This window comes from Microcaecilia unicolor, chromosome 4 (assembly GCF_901765095.1).
Source record: "Microcaecilia unicolor chromosome 4, aMicUni1.1, whole genome shotgun sequence".
Classification (NCBI taxonomy): Eukaryota; Metazoa; Chordata; class Amphibia; order Gymnophiona; family Siphonopidae; genus Microcaecilia; species Microcaecilia unicolor.
The window spans coordinates 250571306-250584590 of NC_044034.1; the positions used below are offsets into that span (position 1 = coordinate 250571306).

The following is a 13285-nucleotide window of genomic DNA, read 5'->3' on the forward strand; positions in this document are numbered from 1 at the left end:
CGGCCTGAATCCCACTCCCATGGCACAGCACTGCAAACTGTGTGTAACCGCTGTTAGTTCAGCCCCATCTGCCCCCACACCATTGTACCAGCCATCTGCAGACCTTACCGTCACCGATGGATTTTGAGGTGGTCGACGTCCTTCAGTCTCAGTCTGAGACAGCACAGCAGTTGGGCTCCAGGTCCTCAGGCATGACACAATGGAGTCCCACTGTACTGCGCTGGGTGCTGGCTGCCTGTTTATGGAAATTCCTGGCTTCACAGTGGGGAGGGGAGTACAGTGCATGGTGAACAGTCACAAATGTAGCTATTCTTCCTGTCTTCCTCTGTGCCATGCAGCATGAAAACTGGTGTGTGTGGGGGGGGGGGAGCCCTCTATTTTTTTTTCAGCCTGAAAAATAAGAGGGGACATGCTGGGTCAGGAAGCAAACAGTAAATGGTAAGGGGGTGGGGATGTTTTGACCTGGAACAATGCCCAGAAAAGAGGAGGAAGTACATAAACATTTTCAAAAGATATAATGCAGTTAATTTATAACTAGCTCCAAGCTCTAAAAGCAAATGCAATGTATATATCTGAATACATAAAAGCAAATGCAATGTACATATTTACAGACAATAATGATAATAACAATATATCACCACAATATAGTGCAACATCCTGAAACAGTCACTACATTCAGTTCAAGCTGGGAAAGTCCCTCCATTCAGCGGGTGAGTCAGGAGTGATATTGCAAGAAGGATCTGGCAACTTGTCAGCCATGGGAATGAGACCTCAGGTTCTGGAACTTTGCAGTCCAATTAAATAATAGTACGTCTTCCTCATTCATATTCTGCCTGTCTGGGTTGTCTGGCAGAAGACCCAGACAAGCATGCCTTGCTTAATTCCTTTTAAGGGTATTCCCCTTGGTGAGCATACAGTGATCACGTGTATACTGCATGAGCTGAACAAAATATCTTATATAACATACAGCTACAGAGCATGCACAACATGCTAGGGTTAATTAAAGGACAGCAAATGTTCTAAGAGTCAGCTGACCTGATTACATACTGTAGACCCTCTCCAGTCCAGTATTTCTCCTTCTTCCCCTTGGCCCTCAAGTTCTGGTATCTCTCTTGGCCTTCCCTCCTCCTCCCTCTCTGTGGTCCTCCACTGTTCCTGAAGCCACTGGCAGCATTAGCAAGGAAAGCAGGCTGCCTATAGTTAGCCCCAAAATATTCCCTCTGCTGTGCCCACCTCTTCCTGTGTCCGCTTAGGTGGGGCAAACCTGGAAAATATTTTGGAGAAATCTGACACCTTTTTTGTGCTTTATTTGTTATAAAAACAGGTCTAGCTGAAAACGTCTTTGTGTTAGTCTTGGATGGCTTTATTCTGTTCCATTATGGCTGAAAAACGTCTAAGTGCTAGGAACGGCCAAATCCCACCCTTAACACGCCTCTGACATGCCCCCTTATGATTTGAATGCACTTCTGATGGATTTCATAGGAAAACATCTAAAAATTGGTTTTGAAAATGCCAATTTGGACGTTTTTGTGAGAAAAACAGCCAAATGCAGATTTATGGCACTTTTTGGACGTTTTTCTCTTTTGAAAATGAGCCCAAATGTATTGTAAATATGGGCATGTCAGTCAAGAAAAACAGATGTGAGGCTCAAGGTAAGGCATTGGGTATCTAGGGAGAGGCCTCAGAAAGCTAAATTCACACTGAACCTAATTTCCACTGACAAAAGCAGGTTTGTTCCATTCTGCATCAACCATTGAGGGATACAGAGGCATTATAATGTTGTTTGTCTTATTTTTATCCCTTTCCTAATAATTTCTAGCATTCTGTTTGCTTGCTTTGACCACCGGGCAGAAGATTTCAATGTAATGTCCATGATGACACCTAGATCTTTTTCTTGGGTGGTGATGCCTAAAGTGGCACCTAGCATCAAGTAACTGTGATTTGGATTATTCTTCCCAAATTGCATCACTTTGCATTTGTCCATATTAAATTTCATCTGCTGGAGGTCACTTGACGCGATGCTCGAGGAAGGGCGCTGAGATCTCTTCCTTTGAGCCCCTGGCTATTCCTCGAGGGATTAAAAAGCAGTGAACCTCACAAAAATTAAATAACTCGACTCCCCCGAAGTGTGGGAATATACCCAGCGTGATTTGGATGGCACAGCTGGAGGATGGCAGTGAGAGCGGCACAAAAAGATCGGGTGAGAAGGAAAGCTGCGGAAGACAAAATGGCGGCACCCTCGAGTCCCGCGGGCCCCTCCGTCTCGTTGGCATGGGTAACGGAGATTACCTCCAAAATGACTGTGGTGCTGGAGGACCTCCTAGGAAGGCGTTTGACCCCGATCAATGAGAAATTGGGACGAATGCAGGCTCAGCTGGAGGAGTTTTCTAAGGAGTGTGGGACCTTCCAAGTGCGCACAGCAGAGGTGGAGGATCGAGTCAATGAGATGGAGGAGGTACAAAACACCATGCAAAAGAAAATAACAGTGCTAGAGGAAAAGGTGGAGGATCTTGAAAACAGATCCCGTAGAAATAACCTGCACCTGGTGGGCCTCCCAGAATCTCTCCCGGACAATAACTTAGTGTGTTTTCTGGAGCGCTGGTTGACAGAGGAAGTACAACTGCCGGTGGGTAGTGGCCCACTGAGAGTGGAGCGAGCGCAAAGACTGGGTCAGAAGCAAGCGGCCAAGATGAAACCGAAAGTGGTCATAGTGCGGATTTTAAACTATGTTCACAAGCAAGCGATCGTGCAAGCAACAAGAGGTGGGAAAACGCTGCATTATGAGAACCAGAAGGTTATATGCTTTCAAGACTATTCAGTGAGAGTGGCGGCAAAACGTAAAACTTTCTCCCTCATCTGCTCTAAGCTTTTCGCACTAAAAATAAAGTTTGCTCTTATGTACCCGGCGACTCTAAGAATAACACACAATGGAACTGTGCGCTCATTTACAGCAGCGGAGGAGGTTCGGGATTTCCTGCAGAGTCTAGAGAAGCCAAAGCCATCAGTGGGGGACACTTGATATTATTGGCAGGAGGTTCGCCATAAACAGGAGGAGGACTTGCTCAGTTGTGTTGAAGAGGGGGACGGGAATCAAAGTGTTGACTTCTTGTCCTAGTCCTGGGGCTCCTTCTCCCCTTACTGGAGTATCCTCAGAGTTGAACATTAGAACTATCCTAGACATTTTAGATGGCTTAAACCAGTGGTAATGTTGTATTCTAGGAATGTTATAAGGGTGTAAGTGAAATGGGGATTTGGATGGGTTGGATATATTGCTGCTTGTTATATGCGTAGTTGGGACAAAATATGGCTGGGGGGGAAGAGGGAGAGATAAGCAGTAATAATGGAGTTAGTACGGTGAGAGGGGGAACAGAAAGGGAGTCGGGGTAGCTAGGGGGGCGTTAGATGTGACTGCTCCAATTAGAGGGACTGTAAACAGGGGTCAGGGGGGTTATGGGTAACATAAGGGGAGGGTGGGTGGGGAGGGGGGAGTGAATTCGAAAGCTGTTGAGGGATGGGCGAGGAAGATCGGAGGAGAGATGTGCGCGGGGGTGTGAGCAGGAGGGTGGAGGATGGTGGCTGGGACATCCTCCCCCAGGATATATAGAGGAAATCAAGGCAATTTATTGGCTGAATACGCACAGGAGACATGGTGACCATGGTAACCTGGATGTAGGTGGGATTAACTCACCGGTTAAAAGATCTAAAATCTTGCAACAATTGCATAGACATAAGATTGATATAGCCCTCTTACAGGAGACCCATTTAAGTACATTAGAACATGCGAAATTGAAAACTTGATAGGTGAAGAGTGTTTGGCAGCTGCATCCCAAGGGAAAAGAGGCGGGGTAGCTATTCTGTTCAAAAAGGGGGTGGTAGAAAAAGCCCAAGTAATTGCAACAGACCCAGAAGGGAGGTATATACTGGTTCGGGCATTATTAACCGTCTGACAGTGTATATTTGTAACCTGTATGCGCCCAATCAATATGACAAGAAATTTTACCGCACCCTGCTCGGTATATTAGTAGCAAAAGAATATTCCCCTTTGGTGGTGGGTGGAGACTTCAATGTGGCCTGGGATCCAGTATTAGATCGTTCACATCCCACTCAGAAAAATATATACTATGCCAATACGGGCCTGCTCCGTTTAAGCCAATTGTTGGGCTTGGTGGATGTCTGGTGGGAACTACACCCCTCAGATAACGACTATACTCACCTATCTAGGGCACACGCAACACAAGCCCTTATAGATTACTTGCTGGTGTCCAAAGAGGAGTTTGGAAGGGTGAGTAGAGCAGAAATAGACCCTTACGCCATCTCTCATCATGCCTGAGTGTGGATGGATTGGGCTGTAGGGCATCCGAGGGAAAGTAGTAATAGGTGGCGGTTTCCCTTAGAGTTATATAATGATTCTAAATTTAAGGAGAGGTTGTTCAGCAAGTGGGAAAGTTATAAGCTAACAAATTCTGAACACGTACAGGACCCGGTGCTTTACTGGGAAGCAGCCAAAGCAGTGCTCAGGGGGGAAATTATAAGTTATTGACACCATGTGAGGAAGTCTCGGGATAAAGAAATATTTCGATTGGGGGCAATGTTACGGAAGGCCCGGCAACAGTATGGGCAGTCTCATGCTGGGGTAGACAGATAACGGCTGATAGAAATACAAACAGAATTGAATTCGCTGTTACACCAGAGAGCAGTAAAATCACAAACATAATACAGATACCAATTATATCAACATGGTAATAAGGCAGGTAGGCTACTGGCAAGATTGATTGGATCGCAAAAGGGAGGGCAGCACATAACTGTTATAAGGGATAGTAAAGGCTGAGCAGTTGATACGGATCAGGAGATCTGTGCGGCCTTTCATAAATATTATGGTGATTTGTATGGACGACCGGAGGGAGGGGGACAAATTGAATGCCTTAATATCAGAGGATGAAGTAGTGGGGACGGTCAATCAGAGCCCTTTAATGAAAGCTCCTGGAGCCGATGGCTTTAGAGCAGAGTTTTATAAACTGATGGGCCTGGAAATAGTCCCTGCACTCACTAACTTTTTCAACACTTGTATGGAGGAAGAGTTGGTACCCCATTCCTTGACGATGGCTCAGATAGTGGTATTACTTAAGCCAGGGAAAGACCCTACTAAGCCGGAGACATATCGGCCTATATTGCTTTTGAATTTTGAGGTAAAATTGCTTGCTAAAATAATGGCGAACTGCATGGCTTGAGTACTGCTGGGGCTGATTTATGAAGCACAAGTGGGTTTTGTGAAAGAACGTACGGTGGCTAAGAATTTGCGTACTATATTATCAACCTTGGAGTATAGGGGTCGGGAAGGCTTCCAATCATTGCTGGTTAGTTTCGATGCGGAGAAGGCATTCGACCGGGTACACTGGGAGTTTCTGGTCGCTGCTTGAAGGCTTATGGTTTTGAGGGAAGATTTGTGTCAGTCATTAGGGCTTTATATGCTAATCCCCAGGTGACGATATTGGTCAATGGGAGGGAGTCCGAGTCTTTTCGGGTACTTAGAGGCACGCGACAGGGATGCCCTCTGTCTCCGCTCTGATTTGTGTTAACACTAGACCCCTTGATCCGGGATATAATGGAGAATCCAGATATTCAGGGAGTGCATATAGGGCTACATTGCTTCAAAGTGGCAGCCTGCGCCGATGATCTGTTGGTTCATATACGAAATCCGGTGAGTTCACTGCAGGCGCTTTTGGAATCTTTCAAGGAATATGTGGACTTTGCGGGTTTTCAATTGAATAAATCGGAAGCCCTGCCGTCGTCGGCACAAGTAAAAGCATTATGGGGTGTGGAGTTCCCATTGAGATGGGCTGCGGGTACATTTAAATATCTGGGGATTCGTTTGTCCATGGAGAATAGAGATCTTTATAGATTGAACATAGCAGCATTATTAGAAGCTACTAAAAAACAACTTCACAGTTGGAGAGATCTTCCAGTGTCATTGTTGGGAAGAGTGGGGTTGGTGCAAATGGTTATATTCCCTAGATGGTTGTACGTTCTCCAGAGCCTGCCACTGAGACTAACGCAAGTGGATCTGAAGAAAGTATATGGATTATTTAGTAAATTTTGCTGGGCAGGCAAAAAGCCGAAGCTTAGAGTGGAGAGGTTGTGTGGACCCTGGAGTCAAGGCGGAGGGGGGCTCCCGGATTTGAGACAATACAATTGGGCCTGTTTACTGAGACATTTGGGAGATTGGTTTGGAAACACGTAAGTATATACCCCCATAGAATTGGAGAGAGCACTGTATGCCCCTTATGAATTTTACTCATTATTGCACTTGGGGAGGGCACAAACGCCGATGATTTTGAAGAACGGGATCCTGCTACGCCCCCTGCAAGAGGCCTGGAGGGTATTAGTTAGTAAATTAGGAGGCAATGCAGAGGTCTTGGGCTTGTTATCTTTGAGGGGAAATATAACTTTCCCGCCAGGCATGGACATTCCCACTTTTCAAGCATGGGAACAGAAGGGGCATAGTTAGGTTAGAAGATTTATTGGCACAAAGGGGTCAGATCATCAGATTTACGCAATTGCAGGAAAAAGTGGGAGAAACGTGGGGCAATCGATTCGCGTATGCGCAAGTTAGACACTACATGATGGCCCTTGATCAGCCGAGTTTGAGGATAGCCTTGAGTTTGAAAATTCGGGATTTTTATAACGGGATTCTTGACAGAGGACTATCAGTTTCAAATTTACGTAAAGCCTTGACACGGGAGGATCCAGGGAGGGACTTCTCCACTTTAAAAAACAAATGGGCAGAAGAACTGGAGGTGCCCCTGGGGTCTTGGGATGTGGCTGTCACCATACGGGGTATTCCTGGGTTGGCTAGAGATGCTAGATTTGCGAGAATGTGGGCTTAGAGTAGTGCTCCGAGCATATATGGCGGGGTCTAACTGGCACATGTAGGAAATTGGGAAGTGTACAATTGTGTTAAATGTAGACTGTCTGCTCACACCCTTGCGCATGCTTTTTGGGGATGCCCACAGGTAAAATTGTTGTGGGAGCAAATTAAGAGATTTTTTAATCGATTGTTGGCCAGAGATATAGGAGGCTCGGTAGAGCAACTACTTTTAGATGTTACCCAGACATTTATGGCTCTGAATAGATCGGCTGCATTATTATGTCAGAAATTGGCATTGGTGGGAAAAAAGGTCATATTGCAATATTGGACAGTAGCAGAGAAGCCTGCCTACTGGCACTGGAGGAATCAGATCCATTTATTAGCAGCCTTGGAAGCGAAAGATACTAGAGGGTTGCCCAGGAGGGGCAAGACCTACATGACGATCTGGAACCCCTACCTCCAGGTTTTAAATCCTCGAGGGTGCAGCCTTATTCTCAATAGCATTATTGTGCATTAGAAGGGAGGTGTGCTCAGACTCGACAGCTTCTGAACAAAGGGAGGGAGGGGAGGTAAGAGGGGAGGGGGTGATATTGGGGCTGAGGAGGATAGTAGGGAGGGGGAGGGGAGGAGAGGGGGTGGAGGAGAGGGGGAGGGTTTCGAGGTTGGAGGGCATAGAGATAATCTAGCGAAACAAAGCAAATTAGGGGCGTGCTGGACAAAAATGTGATAATAACATGTATAGTACTACCTCACATGGAAGGACCAGTCTGGCACATGGTGACTCTAAGGCCCAGATGCATCAACCAAACGTAAAAAAAGCAAAATCGTAAAAGCCATTACCGAATTTTAAAAAACGAACAATGCTCCAAAAAAACAAGTCGCACAAGTTCGGTGCGGTATTGTAAAGAACCATGCATCAATCCCCGTCGGTAATCGGCTCCTAAAGCATGCGCAGAGCAGCCAAGCGTTATGCTGGCTGCTCTGCGCATGCCAGAAACGTCAAAACCAAAAAAAGAAAGAAAACAATACAAACACGTGGCTCTCCGCTTTCCCCTGCATAAAAAAATGTCTCCACAAACATTAACAAAGGATCGGGAGGGGGTAAAGGCACTCATCAGGAGCGTCCTGTGTGGACTGCCTTGCGTCCCCCGCCCCCCGCCCGAGATCGCCGCTGCTCCCCGCTTCTCCGTTCATGAAATACAAAATGTTGAAAATCTAAACTTCTGCATCTCCGCCGCCCCCCCCCCCCGCCCTTCCTGTCTCTCTCTTCTGCTACTGTCGGCAATGCTGCGCCTCCCGCCATCCTCCGCCTCCGGCCCAGCCCCCGGAGTTCATCGCTGTCGCTCCCCTCCTCCACCAGACCCCCCCTGCCATAATGGCCAGTGCAGCGCCTCTCACCTGTGTGTGAAGGCGCTGCACGGGTTGGATCAGCTGTTCTTGATCACTTCTGTCTCCTCCGACGTCTCTCTCCTTCTTCCTGTGCCCGCCCTCCTCTGACATCTGACAACTCGGGGGCGGGGCCAGAGGCGGAGGATGGTGGGAGGCGGAGCATTGCCGACAGTAGCAGAAGAGAGAGACAGGAAGGGTGGGGGGGGGGGCCTGGCGATGCAGAAGTTTAGATTTTTAACATATTGTATTTCATGAACGGAGAAGCGGGGAGCAGTGGCGATCTCGGGCGGGGGGGGGGGGGGGGGGGGAAGGCTGTCCACACAGGACGCTCCTGATGAGCGCCTTGGCCCCCTCCCGATCCTTTGTTAATGTTTGTGGAGACATTTTTTTATGCAGGGGAAAGTGGGGAGCTCACTTTTCTTTTTAAACTACTACTACACATGATTTTTATGGTGCAGGGGGAATGAGGAGATGACAGCTCAGGCCTTAACGACAGGTCTGAGCTGACGTTAAATTTCTGACGGTAAATGGTTCATTGCAGTCGTCGGTATGGTTAGTGCATTCCGAATTGACCACATTTCAATGGTAGTTTCTCGTTTGCATTCCGTTTTCGTTAGCTGCTAGCCTTGTCGGAAAATGGCCATTAATGCATGCTACGGTTTAAAATTTCCTCGTTAAAGGGTCGTTAAAGTTTTGTGCATCTGGGCCTAAGTATTTAAAATAGTTGGACTGGTGTCCCTCTTGGCGCGTGAAATACTGTGTCGAAAGAAAGAGGCCAAGGCCATGAGCAGGAGTGCAACGCTGACACCCAGGGACAACACAGTATTAGTGGGTTTTATTTGAGAAAGGGTGATGAGTTGTGCCGCGATAAATGTAATCAAAAAAGGAAATGGGGATATCATATATTTAAAGGGGAGGGATTAGGAGCAGGGGATGAGGATGGAGAAATGGGTTAAAAGGTGATGATGAAAGCAATATGATGTTTACAATTAAAGATTTTTGCAAAACTGCAATCTGTTGTAAATCACATTTGTTGTTTGTTTGTTTGTTTGTTTATTCAGTGAATTTATTAATAAAAAATGTTGAAACATAAATTTCATCTGCCGTGTGGATGCCCAGTCTCCCATTTTATAAGATCTTCCTGCAATTTTTCAGTCTGCGTATGTTTTAACAACTTTGAATATTTTTATGTAATTTGCAAATTTAATCATCTCACTCCAGTTCATTTATAAATATGTTAAATAGCACCAGTCCAGGTACCCCTGGGGCACTCCACTATTCACCTTCTTCCATTCAGAGACATGGCCATTTAACTCTACCCTCTGTTTTCTATCTATTGACCAGTTCTCAGTCCACAACAGAACATTGCATCCTAACCCATGGCTTTTTAATTTTCTTAAGAATCTCTCATGAGCAGTGGCATTCCTAGGGGCGCTGACACCCGGGGCGGATTGCCGATGCGCCACGCCCCCTTGGGTGCAGCGCCCCCCCTGTGCAGTGCGACCCCTCCCCCCCCTGGCGAATGGACACCCCCCCACCCCGGCGAAAGAACCCCCTCACCCCCGGGTGCACGCTGCTAGGGGGGTGCTGCACGCCAGTCAGCGTCGTTCGTTTCCATGCTCCCTCTGCCCTGGAACAGGTTACTTCCTGTTCCGGGGCAGAGGGAGCATGGAAGCGAATGATGCTGACCGGCACGTGGCACCCCCCCCCCAGCGGCGTACACCCTGGGTGGACCGCCCCCACTGCCCCCCCCTTGGTACGCCACTGCTCATGAGGGACTTCGTCAAAAGCTTTCTGAAAATCTAGATACACTACATCAACTGGCTCACCTGTATTCACATGCTTAGTCACACCTTTAAAGAAATAAAGCTAATGGGTGAGGCAAGATTTCCCTTGACTGAATCTATGTTGACTCTATCCTATTAAACTGTGTTTGTGTTCAGTCATTTTATTCTTTATAATAGTTTTCACTGTTGTGCTTGGGACTGACATCAGGGCTTACCAGTCTGTAATTTCCCAGATCACTCATGGAATCCTTTTTAAAAATTGGTATTACATTGGCTACCCTCCAGTTTTCAGGTACTACGAAGGCTTTTAATGACAAGTAATGCCACCATTGGTTTGCACAATATTTTTCATCAGGGGCCCTGGTTGCCCTCTCACAATCTTGGCAAACCATTGAAGACAAAATGGACAGTACAACTCCCACCATCCTGTTCAACTGTAAATATTCAGGTTGATTTTGTTTAAATGAAAAAAATTGTTCTTATGAGTATGATCAGGTTATTGTGTGCATGCACTCAGGGTGGGTAGAAGGCTGTCTGTGCGTGAAAGTTGACATCACTACTGTCAGTAACTACACTGGGCCGTTTCCGGTGACCAGCATTGAATATCCGATTCTTGCAACACCAGCTTGCACACGACTGGTTAAGTCAATATTCAGACTTAACTGGCCTTAGCTAAATGGGCAGAGATAGCATTGCTATGTATGCGGTCTTATTTGTCTGTTAAGCTTAGCTAATTAAGTTCCGAATATTGGGATATAATTGGTCGATCCCCTGAAACACCCCCAACATCGCCGGCTTTATTTTCAGTGCTAACTGAGCATTTTCAGTGATGATAACTACTTAAATTCTGCTGGAAATGATCAGTTATCCTCCTTGAGTTAATTTAATGGCTGTTCCTGGCCAATTAACTCACGCTAAAGGTGACGAAACAGTGTGACAAGGCGGTGGCCGTAGCTAGAAGGCTGAATAGAGAGAGATGTGACCAGCAGAAGAAATGAGGTTTTAATGCCCCTGTATAAGTCGTTGGTGAGGCCCCACCTGGAGTATTGTGTTCAGTTTTGGAGGCTGTATCTTGCTAAGGATGCAAAAAGAATTGAAGCGGTGCAAAGAAAAACTACGAAAATGGTATGGGATTTGAGTTACAAGACGTATGAGGAGAGACTTGCTGACCTGAACATGTATACCCTGGAGGAAAGGAGAAACAGGGGTGATATGATACAGACATTCAAATATTATACAGATGTTCAAATATTTGAAAGGTATTAATCTACAAATGAACCTTTTCCATAGATGTGAAGGCGGTAGAACTAGAGGACATGAAATGAGATTGAAGGGGGGCAGACAAGAAAAATGTCAGGAAGTATTTTTTTCACGGAGAGAGCGGTGGATACTTGGAATGCCCTCCCGCAGGAGGTGGTGGAGATGAAAATGATAACGGAATTCAAACATGCGTGGGATAAACATAAAGGAATCCTGTTCAGAAGGAATGGATCCTCAGACGCTTAGCCGAGATTGGGTGGCAGAGCCGGTGGGGGGAGGCGGGGCTAGTGCTTGGCAGACTTCTATGGTCTGTGTCCTGAAAATGGCAGAAACAAATCAAGGTCAGGTATACACAAAAAGTAGCACATATGAGTTTATCTTGTTGGGCAGACTGGATGGACCGTGCATGTCTTTTTCTGTCGTCATCTACTATGTTACAATCAGGCTTATTTTCGAAAGGGATCGCCGGCGATCTTCCGACACAAATCGGGAGATTGCCGGCGATCTCCTGATCCCGGCCAAATCGGTATTATCGAAAGCCGATTTTGGCCGGCTTCAACTGCTGTTTCATCGCGGCGCCGGCCAACCTTCAAGGGGGCGTGTTGGTAGGGTAGTGAAGGCAGGACGAGGGGCATGGGTACGAGATGGCTGGCTTCGCCTTATAATGGAAAAAAAGAGGCCGGCTCGAACGAGCATTTCGCCAGCCGGACTTGGTCCATTTATATTTAGGACCAAGTTTGGAAAAAGTGCCCCAACTAATCAGATGACCACCGGAGGGAAGCGGGGATCACCTCCCCTTACTCTCCCAGTGGTCACCAACCCCTCCCACCTCCCCCCCCCCCACCCCCCAAAAAAATAAAACTTCTTTTGCCAGCCTGAAATGTCATACCCTGCTCCTTGACAGCAGTATGCAGGTCCCTGGAGCAGTTTTTAGTGGGTGCAGTGCACTCCCCCCCTCCTACCTGTTCCACTTGTGGTGGTTAATGTAGAGCCCTCCAAAACCTCCCAAAACCCACTGTACCCACATGTATGTGTCCCCCTTCACCCCTTAGGGCTATGGTAATAGTGTAGAGTTGTGGCGAGTGGGTTTTGGAGTGGATTTGGGGGGCTCAGCATACAAGGTAAGGGTGCTATGCACCTGGAAGCTATTTTTTTTTTTTTTTACATTTTTAAAGTGCCCCCTAGGGTGCCCGGTTGGTGTCCTGGCATGTGAGGGGGGCCAGTGCACTACAAATGCTGGGTCCTCCCATGGCCAAATGCCTTGCATTTTGCTGGGTTTGAGATGTCTGGGCTCGGTTTCCATTATGGCTGAAAAACGAAGCCGGCTATCTCATATAAACCCAGCGAGCGATTTGGCCGGCACCAAGCGTATTTCGAAAATATGCTTGGCTCTGCCCACTTACAGCGCCGGCCCCGAAGATGGCCAGCCATCGATTTGGCCGTCGCCGTTCGATTATGCCCCTCTATGTTACTATGTAAATATCATCCAGAATATTTCCAACTGTAGTATAATCTTAATAACAAAAATATAAACTCCTGTACCAAGCAGAATATGAAGTAATACAAAACCCTATCAAATATAGTAACTCAGGACCTAGAACTAGTCTTTCATGCTAGCACTAAATTCCAAATCTGGCACAGAAACCCTACCTAAGTAAAGGTAGCAAGGTAAATATTGCAATGGGTCCTAGAACATCACTACACTTATTCTGAAAACTGAACAAGACAAATTACTGCATGTGGCTACATAGAAAATTCATGCTAACAGAATACCTGGCCTCATTCATACACACAGAACACAGCGTGATCCTTACCAAATACAGAACAAGTGACCACAAAGTGAATATAGAAATATGTAGACAAAATTGCACCAAAGGCCCAAGAATCAACACACTGCATGCAGTGCAATAACAGAGAAATAGAGAGAGATGTATTTCCCTCTGTACTGTCAAAATATAATGACAGCAGATGTCAGGGCTGGCAT

At 46.6% G+C, this 13285-nt stretch overlaps 1 protein-coding gene across 1 annotated transcript in view; it reads left to right on the forward strand.

Annotated features, from left to right (window-relative positions):
• Window positions 1-13285, forward strand: part of LOC115469687 (multidrug resistance-associated protein 5-like) — a 416281-nt gene that overhangs the window by 86454 nt on the left and 316542 nt on the right.